The following is a 9813-nucleotide window of genomic DNA, read 5'->3' on the forward strand; positions in this document are numbered from 1 at the left end:
AAAAACAATTGAAAGAATTAACAAAGCCAAAAGCTGGTTCTTTGAAAAAATTAACAAAATCGATAAACCATTGGCCAGACTGACTGAAGAAATACAGGAAAGGAAACAAATAACCCGAATAAGAAACGAGATGGGCCATATCACAACAGACCCAACTGAAATTAAAAGAATCATATCAGATTATTATGAAAAATTGTACTCTAACAAATTTGCAAACCTAGAAGAAATGGATGAATTCCTAGAAACACACTACCTACCTAAACTAACACAATCAGAAGTAGAACAACAAAATAGACCCATCACAAAAAAAGAGATTGAAAAGGTAATCAAAAAACTCCCAACAAAAAAAAAAGCCCTGGCCCAGACGGCTTCACTGCAGAGTTCTACCAAACTTTCAGAGAAGAGTTAACACCACTACTACTAAAGGTATTTCAAAGCATAGAAAATGATGGAACACTACCTAACTTATTCTATGAAGCCAGCATACCCCTGATACCAAAACCAGGTAAAGACACCACAAAAAAAGAAAATTACAGACCTATATCCCTCATGAACATAGATGCAAAATCTTCAACAAAATTCTAGCCAATAGAATTCAACAACATATCAAAAAAATAATCCACCACCACCAGGCAGGATTTATACCAGGTATGCAAGGTTGGTTCAATATCAGAAAAACCATTAATGTAATTTACCATACAAATAAAACAAAAGACAAAAACCACATGATCTTATCAATTGATGCAGAAAAGTCCAACACCCATTCATGATAAAAACTCTCACCAAAATAGGAATAGAAGGAAAATTCCTCAACATAATGAAAGGCGTCTATACAAAGTCAACAGTCAACTTCATTCTAAATGGAGAGAGCCTGAAAGCATTTCCCTTGAGAACGGGAACCAGACAAGGATGCCCTTTATCACCGCTTTTATTCAACATTCTGCTAGAGGTCCTAGACAGAGCAATTAGGCTAGACAAAGAAATAAAGGGCATCCGGATTGGCAAGGAAGAAGTAAAATTATCTCTATTTGCAGATGACATGATCTTATACACAGAAAACCCTAAGGAATCCTCCAGAAAACTACTGAAACTAATAGAAGAGTTCGGCAGAGTTTCAGGTTACAAGATAAACATTCAAAAATCTCTTGGATTCCTCTACATCAACAGAAAGAACATCGAAGAGGAAATCACCAAATCAATACCATGTGAGTAGCCCCCAAGAAGATAAAATACTTAGAAATAAATCTTACCGAAGATGTAAAAGTCCTGTACAAATAAAACTACAAAGTACTAGTGCAAGAAACTAAAAGGGACCTATATAAGTGGAAAAACATACCTTGCTCATGGATAGGAAGACTTAACATAGTAAAAATATCTATTCTACCAAAAGTCATCTATACATACAATGCACTTCCGATCCAAATTCCAACGACATTTTTTAATGTGATGAAGAAACAAATCAACAACTTCATATGGAAGGGAAAGAAGCCTTGGATAAGTAAAGCATTACTGAAAAAGAAGAAAGTGGGAGGCCTCACTCTACCTGATTTTAGAACATATTATACAGCCACAGTAGTCAAAACAGCCTGGTACTGGTACAACAACAGGCACATAGACCAATGGAACAGAAATGAGAACCCAGATATAAATCCATCCACATATGAGCAGCTGATATTTGACAAAGGCCCAGTGTCAGTTAATTGGGGAAAAGATAGTCTTTTTAACAAATAGTGCTGGCATAACTGGATATCCATCTGCAAAAAAATGAAACAGGACCCATACCTCATACCATGCACAAAAACTAACTCCAAGTGGATCAAAGACCTAAACATAAAGACTGAAACGATAAAGATCATGGAAGAAAAAATAGGGACAACGTTAGGAGCCCTAATACAAGGCATAAACAGAATACTAAACATTACTAAAAATGAAGAAGAGAAACCAGATAACTGGGAGTTCCTAAAAATCAAACACCTATGCCATTTAAAGACTTCACCAAAAGAGTAAAAAGACCACCTACAGATTGGGAAATAATTTTCAGCTATGATCTCCCCAACGAGTGCCTGATCTCTAAAATCTATATAATTCTGTTAAAACTCAACCACAAAAAGACAAACAACCCAATTAAATATTGGGCAAAGGATATGAACATGCATTTCATTAACGAAGATATTCAAGCGGCTAACAGATACATGAGAAAGTGCTCTCTATCATTAGCCATTAGAGAAATGCAAATTAAAACTACAATGAAATTCCATCTCACTCCAACAAGCCTGGCATTAATCCAAAAAACACAAAATAATAAATGTTGGAGAGGCTGTGGAGAGATTGGAACTCTTAGACACTGCTGGTGGGAATGTAAAATGGTACAGTCAGTTTAGAAATCTATCTGGCGTTTCCTTAAAAAGTTAGAAATAGAACTACCATACAACCCAGAAATCCCACTCCTCGGAATATATCCTAGAGAAATAAGACCCTTCACACAAACAGATATATGCACACCCATGTTTATTGCAGCACTGTTTACAATAGCAAAAAGCTGGAAGCAACCAAGGTGTCCATCAATGGATGAATGGTTAAATAAATTATGGTATATTCATGCAATGGAATACTACACATCCATAAAGAACAGTGATGAATCTATGAAATATTTTATAACATGGAGGAACCTGGAAGGCATTATGCTGAGTGAAATTAGTCAGATGCAAAAGGACAAATATTGTATAAGACCACTATCATAGGATTTTGAGAAATAGTTTAAACAAAGAACACATTCTTTTGTGGTTACTAGATGGAGAGAGGGAGGGTGGGAGAGGGTTATTTACTGATTAGATAGTAGATAAGAGCTACTTTAGGTGAAGAGAAGGACAACACTCAATACAGGGAAGGTCAGCTCAACCGGACTGGACCAAAAGCAAGGAAGTTTCCGGGATAAACTGAATGCTTCAAAGGTCAGTGGAGCAAGGGCGGAGGTTTGGGGACTAAGGCTTCAGGGAACTCCTAAGTCAATTGGCAAAATGAATTCTATTAAGAAAACATTCTGCATCCCACTTAGAAGTGTGGCGTCTGGGGTCTTAAATACTAACAAGCGGCCATCTAAGATGCATCAATTGGTCTCAACCCACCTGGATCAAAGGAGAATGAAGAACACCAAGGTCACAAGATAATTATGAGCCCAAGAGACAGAAAGGGCCACATGAACTAGGGACTTACATCATCCTGAGACCAGAAGAACTAGATGGTGCCTGGCCACAACCGATGACTGCCCTGACAGGGAGCACAAGAGAGAGCCCCTAAGGGAGCAGGAGAACAGTGGGATGCAGACCCCAAATTCTCATAAAAAGACCAGACTTAATGGTCTGACTGAGACTAGAAGAATCACGGTGGTCATGGTCCCCAAACCTTCTGATGGCCCAGGATAGGAACCATTCCCGAAGACAACTCATCAAACATGGAATGGACTGGACAATGGGTTGGAGAGAGATGCTGATGAGGAGTGAGCTACTTGTATCAGGTGGACACTTGAGACTGTGTTGGCATCTCCTGTCTGGAGGGGAGATGGGAGGGTAGAGAGGGTTAGAAACTGGCAAAACGGTCACGTAAGTGGAGACTGGAAGGAGGGAGCGGGCTGACTCATTAGGGGGAGAGTAAATGGGAGTATGTAGTAAGGTATATATAAGTTTATATGTGAGAGACTGACTTGATTTGTAAACTTTCACTTAAAGCACAATAAAAATTATTTAAAAAAAAATGTATAATCTTACACTTAGACAGTGCTTTGGACTGTAGGTCCTTCTGTTAATTTCAGACCCTTCTGGTAGCATTGGCAAGTACATGACAAATGCCATTAAAGACTCCCCTTTCTGGGGAGATTTGCAGAGAGCTTCAAAAACAAACATGTGTTTATACATTTGGCTTTTAAAATATTCATTTTATATCAATTATACCATTTTGAGTATGCTTCTTTAACTTAATGTCATGTCACAAACAGTGTCAATTATTATTAAATGTTTTCTGTTGATGTTAGTTGGGGCAAACCAGCTGTACTCATGGCAACCCTATGTACAACAGAATGAAATTTTGTCTGGTTCTGAACATCCTCATGACTGTCGTGCTCAAACCCATTGTTGCAGCCACTGTGTATTTTGAGAGCCTTCCAACCTAGGTGCCTCATCTTCCATCACTATATAGGACAATGTTCTGTTGTGATCCGCAGGGCTTTCATTTGCTGATTTTTAGAAATAGATCACCGTGCCTTTCTTCCAAGTCTGTCTTAGTGTGGCAGGTCCCCTGATACCTGTCCACCATGGTAACCCTGCTGGTATTTAAATTATTGGTGGCATAGCTTCCAGAACCACAGCAACATGCAAGCCACCACAGGATGATAGATTGACAGATACTTGGCGGAAATATTTTCTAGATACACCAAAAACAAAACATCAGTGTAGGGTGTGTTTAAACCTAATTAATTCTGATTTAGAAAGAGCAGCCTACACAGAAACAATCAAATACAAACTGGAGAAGATAGATGCCGTGTGAAGATTGCCAATGAACCAAGAAATGCTGGAGCTGTGGTAGCTGAGGAAACTCTGATGAATTAGTGGTTAAGAGCTACAGCTGCTAACCAAAAGCTTGACAGCTGGAATCCACCAGGTGCTCCTCAGAAACCCTATGGGGCAGTTCTACTTGTCCTGTAGGGTCTCTATGAGTCAGAATCGACTCGATATCAGTGGGTTTTTTATGGTAGCTGAGGAGTCCCTGGGTGGTGCAAACACTTAAGCACTTGAATACTAGTCAAAAGGTAGGCAGTTTGAAACCACCCAGAGGCATCACGGATAACAAGCCTGGTGATGTGCTGCCTTGAAAACCCTATGGAGCAGTTCTACTGTGCATACATGGGGTTGCCATGAGTTGGGTTTGACTGGACTACCACAAACAACAACAACATGGAGGCCAAGAGGAGGGTTTTCTCCCAGAGTGAACAGACAGTGAGCTTACGGTGGAGTTTACATTAACTTTACCCAAGAAATCTGATCTTTGTCCTCAGTTTCTGAGAGACAATCCCTAAAAACAAAGAAAAACACTTGAAATTTCCTTAATGGTTTGAGTGTCCTTGATAAGGACTCCAGACCTGACAGGCTCACCCCTCTTCTAAGCTCCCACCAAAGCTAATCATTTCCTCATTCTAAGGCAATCGTAAAAACATTGTTGGCAGTTCATTAACAATTAAAACTCCTAATGACCTACAAGCATGTTCACAGATTGGCTCCAGTTTGTTTTATGACCCACTGCAGTATTCCACACTACCCACAACGGTAGTTAGGACTAGGCCCCACTTTCAGGAAGTGGGATCCAAAATTCAATGGTTTTAACCAAAGAAACAAACCAGTTGCCATTAAGTTCATTCCGACTCATTGAAACCCCATGTGTGCAGAGTAGAACAACTTTCCTGACTCTAAACTACATAGTATCTCCTTGTTCAGTTCTAGTGATTGCCTCTTGATCTATGTACAGGTTCCTCATTCCTCATGAGCACAATTAAGTGGTCTGGAATTCCCATTCTTCCCAAGTTTACCCATAATTTATTATGATCCACACAGTGGAATGCCTTTGCATAGTCAATAAAACACAGGTAAACACCCTTCTGGTATTCTCTGATTTCAGCCAGGATCTGTCTGACATTAGCTATGATATCCCTGGTTCCATGTCCTCTTCTGAATCTGACTTGAATTTCAGGCAGTTTTCTGTCGATATACTGCTGTAGCAACTTTTGAATGATCTTCAGCAAAATTTTACTTCCATGTGATATTAATGATACTGCTTGATAGTTTCCCTATTCTGTTGGATCACCTTTCTTGAGAATAGGCATACATATGGATCTCTTCCAATCTGTTGACCAAGTTGCCATCTTCCAAATTACTTGGAATAGAGGAGTGAGCACTTCCAGTGCTGCATCCATTTGTTGAAATATCTCAGTTGGTACTCCGTTAATTCCTGGAGCTTAGTTTTTTGCCAATGCCTTCAGTGCAGCTTGGACTCCTTCCTTCAGTACCATTGGTTCCTGATCATATGCTGCTTCCTGAAACAGATGAACACTGACCAATTTTTTTTTTTATATATAGTGACTCTGTGTATTCCCTCCATCTTCTTTTAACTCTTCCTTCGTCATTTAATATTTTCCCTCTAGCATCCTTCACTATTGCAACTCAAGGCTTGAATTTTTTTCTTCAGTTCTTTCAGCTTGAGAAATGTGGAGGGTGTTCTTCCCGTTTGGTTTTCTACCTCCAGGTCTTTGCACATGTCATTGTAATACTTTACTTTATCATGCATGCCCTTGGTCTATCCTGTGAGCTGGTGGTAGGACACATTCAAAGCTTTATACATTCAGATATCAGGTATGAGGGAATAATCAACACCATGCTGAAGGACCTCTTTGAGTTGCTAATAGTGTGCATGGCCAAGCCCACGGAAACCATCTCCAGAGTGGGCTGCTCCTGTATTAGTTATGTCCTTGTGACAGCAGGGCCAGTGTGCACTGAAGAAATGTGGAGACTTGTGTGCTGTGTGCTTCAGGAGGCCTTCTCCTCTACCCTCAAGCCAGTGAAGGGCCTGCTGGGCTGCTTCCACAGTGGCACTGAGATCTTCAGTGGGGAAGGCTGCCTGGAGAGGGTGGTGGCCCCCTCTTCCTCCCCTAGTGCTGATGCAGAGTACTGGTGCATCTGGGCCATGGTTCAGCAGGTATTTATGCTGGACACCCAGTGCTCACCAAGGACTCCAAACAACTGCAGTCATGCTCAGTCCTGTCAGCTGATCATTGAGCTGCCTCCTGGTGAGAAACCAAATGGACATACCAAGAAAAGTGTTTCCTTCAGGGAAATTGTGGTGAGCTTACTATCTCATCAAGTGTTACTCCAGAACTTATATGACATTTTGTTAGAAGAGTTTGTCAAAGGCCCCTCTCCAGGAGAGGAGAAGACGATCCAGGCACCAGAGAGCAAGCTGGCTGGCTTCCTCAGGTACATCTCCACGTAGAACTTAGCAGTCATATTTGACCTGCTGCTGGACTCATACAGGACAGCCAGAGAGTTCAACACCAGCCCTGGGCTGAAGTGCCTACTAAAGAAGGTGTCAGGCATTGGGGTGTGCAGCCAACCTTTACCACCAGTCTGCAAGGGGTTTTAACATTTATTTCCATGTGCTGGTATGTGCTGTCCTTACCAATCAAGAGACCATCACTGCCGAACAAGTGAAAAAATGTCCTTTTTGAGGATGATGACAGAAGCACAGATTCTTCCCAGCAGTTCTCATCAGAAGATGAAGACATTTTTGAGGACACTGTCCAGGTCAGCCCCCCGAGGGGAAAGGAGAAGAGGCAGTGGAGGGCAAGGATGCCTTCTCTAAGTGTCCAGCCTATCAGCAATGCAGACTGGGTGTGGCTAGTCAAGAGGCTTCACAAGCTATTCATGGAGCTGTGCAACAACTACATCCAGATGCACTTGGACCTGGAACACAGTATGGAAGAGCTGCCCATCTTCAAGACTGACCCTTTCTTTATCCTTCCCTCCTTCCAGTCAGAGTCATCCATTCTATCCACAGGGGGCTTCTCTGGGAAAGATACGCCTTCTGAGGATGACTGAAGTCAAACACAGGACCACATCAATGAGTGTTAGAGTCTGAGGGGAAGCAGTGGGGACCAGCTGATGCTGCCTCCAAGCCCCAAAGTGGAGAACAAGGGCACCAGCAAGAAGAAGGAGTGGTGGGAGAATGCTGGCAACAAAATCTACACCATAGACGCCGACAAAACCTTCTCAAAGTTGATGACTGAATACAAAAAAGAGGAAATAGCAGCATAACCTGCCCACATTTGCCAAAGAGGTCAAAGTGGAGAAGAAAGGAGAGCTGCTGGGCTCAACGGGCTAGGGATCCCCGCCGCTTCAGCAGCTCCGGCACTTGAGGGACTAAGGTCAGATGCGGCATTCCCTCAGTGCAGGCCCTGAGCTCCTGTGGCAGGAGAAGAGGCCCCGCTCAGTCTCCACAGGGAGCTCCCTGAGTGTGTCTGTGAGAGACGCTGAAACACAGATCCAGGCATGGACCAACATGGTGCTAACAGTTCTCAATCAGATTCAGATCCTTCCAGACCACCTTCACTACCCTCCAGCCAGCAGTGTTCCCATGCATCAGCCAGCTGACCTATCATGTGACTGACATCAGAGTTCACCAGGCTGTGAGAGAATGGCTGGGCAGAGTGGGCCATGTGTATGACATCAAAGTATAGAAGATTCATATTCCATTCCCAGGGAAATAAAACAGCAAGGGTTAGAGTATGCCTTCCAACGCGACTGATACCATTTTCCCCAACACCAGCCCCATTTAAACTAGTGTCTCACAGAAATGTTTCCTAATGTAAAAAAAAGCCTTCCTAGCTACTCCCTAACTAATGAGCATTGTACTGAAGTGGTATCTAGATGACACAAATGAAACTCTGATTTTGTACATTATTTCAGAAAAGACTCCCTTCCTTGACACATCTTTTTAAATCTTGAAGTTTATTTCCCAGTACTTTTCCTTGCATTGTCCCCAGATGGGTCAGTTTCAAGGACTACTCCTTTGAAAACACTATATTGATCCATCTGATCCACCATTTTAAAAATAAAAGCAATTTGATATTTAAAAAAAAAAAATTAGCAGAGGCCATGTCCCAGTAAGAATGGTCTCTGGAGAAGGACATCATGCTTGATAAAGTAGAGGGGCAACAAAAATGAGGAAGACCCTCAATGAGGTGGATTGGCACAGTGGCTGCAACAATGGGCTCAAACATAGGAACAATTGTGAGGATGGCCCAGGACCAGGCAGTGTTTCATTTAGTTGTACAGAGGGTCACTGTGAGTTGGAACCAACTTGATGGCACCTAACGACAACAACAGGGAAGGTCTTAGAAGTAATTAAGGTGTGGTTACCATCTTTGATAAACACATATTATATCCTTGGCAGAAAACATTAATATAATGCACAATGTTTTTGCTATATAAGGAAGAAAAAGTGGCGACACACACGTACACAGAGTAGAAATGCACATCTGTTCAAAATAATGAGGAAAGGCTTCAAAGATGTGACCTATGTATGAACTGAACTTTGAGATGTGCGATCAGACCTTTTGCTCACAACAACAACAAAAAAAGCTACTCTGGCTAAGAAATGTAACAATCAAAAGGTGATATATAGGAATGGGTGGGGCAGCTCAGAGGGCAGGGTGGATCCGCCATGTTCAGAAAGGTGGAAACTGGGAAGACTTCCAGAGCTGGGCTCAGTGGTTTTCGTGAATTGAATTGTGTCCCCCCAAAATATCTATCAACTTGGGTAAGCCATGATTCCCAGTGTTATGTGAATATCCACCATTTTGTCATCTGATGTAATTTTCCTGTGTGTTGTAATCCTACCTCTATGATGCTGTTTAGGTGAGATTATTGGCAGTTATGTTAACGAGGCAGGGCTCAATCTATAAAATTAAGTTGTGTCTTAAGTCAATCTCTTTTGAGAAATAAAAGACAGAAGACAGCAGAGAGACAGAGGGACCTCACACCGCCAAGAAAGCTATGATCGGAGCAAAGCATGTCCTTTGGACTCGAGGTTCCTTCACAGAGAAAGTTCCTTGGCCAGTGTAAGATTGATGACAAGGACCTTCCTTCAGAGCTGACAGAGAAAGCTTTCTCCTGGAGCTGATACCCTGAATTTGGACTTCTAACCTACTAGACTGTGAGAAAATAAATTTCTCTTTGTTAAAGCCACCCACTTGTGGTATTTCTGTTATAGCAG

At 41.8% G+C, this 9813-nt stretch overlaps 1 pseudogene; it reads left to right on the forward strand.

Annotated features, from left to right (window-relative positions):
• The first annotated feature begins 6417 nt into the window (after positions 1-6417).
• Positions 6418-8416, forward strand: LOC104845718 (brefeldin A-inhibited guanine nucleotide-exchange protein 3-like; annotated as a pseudogene).
• The last annotated feature ends 1397 nt before the right edge of the window (positions 8417-9813 follow it).

The sequence above is a fragment of the Loxodonta africana genome, chromosome 2 (assembly GCF_030014295.1).
Source record: "Loxodonta africana isolate mLoxAfr1 chromosome 2, mLoxAfr1.hap2, whole genome shotgun sequence".
Classification (NCBI taxonomy): domain Eukaryota; kingdom Metazoa; phylum Chordata; class Mammalia; order Proboscidea; family Elephantidae; genus Loxodonta; species Loxodonta africana.